The sequence below is a fragment of the Triticum urartu genome, chromosome 1 (genome assembly GCF_003073215.2).
Source record: "Triticum urartu cultivar G1812 chromosome 1, Tu2.1, whole genome shotgun sequence".
NCBI lineage: Eukaryota > Viridiplantae > Streptophyta > Magnoliopsida > Poales > Poaceae > Triticum > Triticum urartu.
Window position 1 is genome coordinate 416,146,362 of NC_053022.1, and position 3,957 is coordinate 416,150,318.

Here is a 3,957-nt window from a genome sequence, read left to right on the forward strand (position 1 = left end):
GTCTGCACAAAGGTATGGATAAGTTTAAAAGATTTGACACTATCTAGTGTATAGTTCCAGATTCAGATGAAAAAACATTCTGATTGAAATCATAGTATTAATTATACTTTGGTGGTAGATTTAATTTTAATTTTTCCCAAAAATTGTCCCAATACCGTGAGTGTAATGCACGTGTATGTGAGCATCTATGTTAAAAAAGGCCATGATACGGGTTCAAATACAAAGAGTAGGAAAATAAAAATGTTCAATTAAATTATTCCAGCTAGAAAAACAATTCATAATGCTCCCAAGTGAATCTTTATTTCCAAACATTATTCTTGGTCATTTTCTTGCTACAATTATTTGATGCATTCGCAGTGACCATCATGGCAGGTCCCACCTCCGTAACCATCTCTGTTGCAGATATCATTACAAAATGAAGGATCCCTACATGGAGTGTAGGGTTCACGGTGCCCCTCGACGCCAATGTTAGCTTCCTTGCCTACAACAATAAAAAATAAAAGGTGCCATCAGAACCTCTTGTTGTTCGTATTTAAACTAGGATTCTGTGAAATCAATGTACTATGCAAATAGTAGGACAACAGTGGAGTGCTAATACAAACATAGGAAGAACATCTACTGGCTGGTATATAATTATTATGTACTATGGAAACCATATGTACCACGACAGAATTGTAATGGTGATCATAAAATCACAAGGAAAACACCTCTTTCTTTCCATGCCATTGTTAAATAACACTAGGTTTAAAGTACTATGAGGCATGATAACTTTTAAATAAGGGGACGAACGCGACGCACAAGTTTGCACTACAAGGAAAAATAGTTTTATATCTATTTTTTGCGAGTATGAGGAAAAAGATACTTGCCTATCTTAACTAAACACCTCACTCTATTAGGCACGGTTGAAACCTTTTCTCTTGCAAAAATACTTGCATATATTAACTTGAATGATCAAACTTCATAAGAAACATTCATATCATTGGCAACAGAGAATGATGCAATAGGATCAATTTTTTATCTAGCTCTAGGAAACCACAAATTCATATATACTACAGTTGATAAGCTCTGGTAAATAGAAATGTACCTATCTTCCTCCCTGATGCTTCACTCGACAATAAAGTGGTTGAAACCATCAAAAGTGCCATCAAGCACAGAACACCAGTGTTGATCCGGATTAGAGCCATAATGAAATTGTTTAGTGTTCTCTTCTCCTATGTCCGTTTGGTTTAGACTTGTACTACTTTGCTGGTTCCTTCTGCTGTTTATATAGAGGCATGGCCGATTCTTGGAGTATCAATGTTTGCCATTTTATCATTCCTGCTTTGGCGAGTTTCCTTTTTACAATTCACCGTGATTAATAAGGATCCTCGGATTATACGCACATCATGGAATATCCTATAGGTATCGATTGACAGACTACAAATACATCCATAAGGAGTTTCTTAGTATTCCATATACACAATTAGGGCATTTATTGCCTCCTAAAAATAACCATATGAAATTAATTAGTTTTCCATTATAACATTGTGACATTTTATTGGCTCCCAATATTATTTACAGACGGAATTAATTAGTAATACTCCATACCACGATTATGGTATTTATTCGCTCCAAAATTACAAGGGAAATTAATTAGTAGTATTCTGTAACAAGATACATAGTGTATAAGAAAATGTGTCATCTTGATAGTTTGGTATTAGTTTATGTATTTGGCACCTATGATTTTTGAACAAGACACAGTGCGTTGCACATACGGTCTGGCTAGGGCATAGTCACCTGATATTTGATTGAATTTGTTATTTTGATTTTTTTAGTCAACTATGCAGGTTTCATTTGGGGCGGTGGCGCGTTTTTTTCCGCTGGCGGGGGGCATTTCATTACTCAAGCTATAACAGTTTTACAATCATCGGTAATCATAATGATAATCTCCTGGGGAGCGAGCATGTGTAAGCCAAGAAGCTGTGTGCTGCTCTCCATGACCAATTGCCACCATTACATGCCCAGCTTTATTCTCCCCATGACTAATAATCTTATGAATTTCAGTGTTGCGTTCGTTGAGCAGATGCACTATCTCTGCAACTTGGTGCATATTTTTGGATCGATCACCCAGCCCAACTTTTACAAAAGTGATGATCTTGGCACGGTCCGTCCCAACCTGAAACAGGGCTTGAGACCAATGCAGAGTTAGACGGAGGCCTATCCCTTGGTGACTGAGGCAACCTGAATTACTTCAAAACCACCTCTTGGAAAATGACGATAGTATCTCAGAGCAAGCTTTCACACCATTTTCACTCAAGAGCGGCTGGACATGGTGCTGCGGCCCATTATTCACAAGTACCATGTACACTCAGATCACCGGCCAATTGTCCTTCACTGGAAATTGCACGTGCATTGCAATAAATGATAGTGTATTATTTAAATATCAAAATTTGGGACACATATGCAATTTCAAAATTCGAAACACATACATGTAATTTTTTGAAGGAACATTTACACCTGTATATAGTTATGTTATACCAGTACAATGCCCGCGCACTGCTACCGTAGATCTCAAAAAATGCCTCAAGCACGTTATAGCAAGCACTAAAGTTTCACTTCCCACATCCCACCTATTTTATCAACCACTGTGATTCCCAACCAGACTTAAATTTTTAAGATCAAATGGAAAGGTCAAATTTAAGCACCTAACGATGAGAAGCGAATGATATGGTGCAATATGACCAAAATATATCTGCTATTAAAGATCCACATGCATATTGCATTGTCGACTTCTCTTGTACCATTTTCTACTTCACCAACAATGCTTGCATCTCCCTTTCACTACTGGGAAAAGTCTTATATATTTTTTTGAGCAAAAATAGTAGGGTAAACCCCTACTGTAACACTTTTTTGATTAATATAAGTGTGGTGTTACAAGTCGATGTACAATGTGAATATGGCTATGTGTATGCCTATGATAGATTTACAAATAATCTAGCTAAGTTTGCATCCCTTCCTTCTGGCTTGGTTTTGCTTTCCTCATGACTGTAATTGTTCCTTGAAACAAGCATTGCAATATTCTAAGCTATTTGTCTTGTGGTAAAAAATAATGATGTTTCTGTTCTTCCAGATGGACCAGCATCTAGCAATCAAGCATGCTCTGAATGATTGAATGTTTTTTCTGGTTTTTTGCTTTATCTAGCATTTGGTTGATGCTATGGTCAGTGTTCCATTCAATCCCAATAGATATCCAGAAATTGTGGCTGAAGTCACACGGGAAAAATAGATGCTTCAGGTGTTCATTAGGCTCATCATCACATAGGACACATTTGCTTGATTGAATACAGAAGTGTTTCCTTGCTAGCAAGTCTCTAGTATTTAGCCTATCAAGTAGCCGTAACCAGAAGTATTTTTTTCGCTAAGCATCCAGATTTCCAAATCCATTGGAATGGTTAAGGGGTATATGGTGGGTTTCCAATGAATTATAGATAAATCCTTTTTGTGGAATACCTTGTAGATGACCAATAGAAGTGCCAATTGTCTCTGCTATTGTTGCTTGCAATATTGATCATGTTCCTCAAAGATATGATTTGTTGTACGGCAACAGTTGACATGCGTAGATGAAACATTTCATATAGACCTTCCGTAGCTATATCATGTGTAGCAGCAAATGTTATATCCTTGTTTTTAGCATATGAAATTAGTTGGGGAATTTATTCTCAAGATTATCATCCTCCCATTTATCATACCATAACCTGAAAGTAGATCCATCACCAACTTTGCAAAGTTACATGCTTTTGAAATCATTTAGAACATAGCAGCAATCTCTCCACCCATGATCCAACCTTTGTTGGATAAGTTGGTAGCTCACCATTGTTTTAGTATGAGTTCCATAATATTTTCTCCCATGTTATGTCATACTTATTAAAGAACTTGTGTATGAACTTTGTCAGACATGCTCTGTTTTGAGTTCTGAGC

General features: G+C 36.8%; 1 long non-coding RNA gene across 1 annotated transcript; it reads right to left on the reverse strand.

Moving 5' to 3' along the window:
* Window positions 1-227: 227 nt before the first annotated feature.
* On the reverse strand, window positions 228-1,284 carry LOC125534935. Its single transcript, XR_007294559.1, has 2 exons — window positions 1,085-1,284; window positions 228-481 (listed from the first exon to the last, which is right to left on the reverse strand). It is a non-coding gene; the product is annotated as an uncharacterized LOC125534935 (long non-coding RNA).
* Between the last annotated feature and the right edge of the window lie 2,673 nt (window positions 1,285-3,957).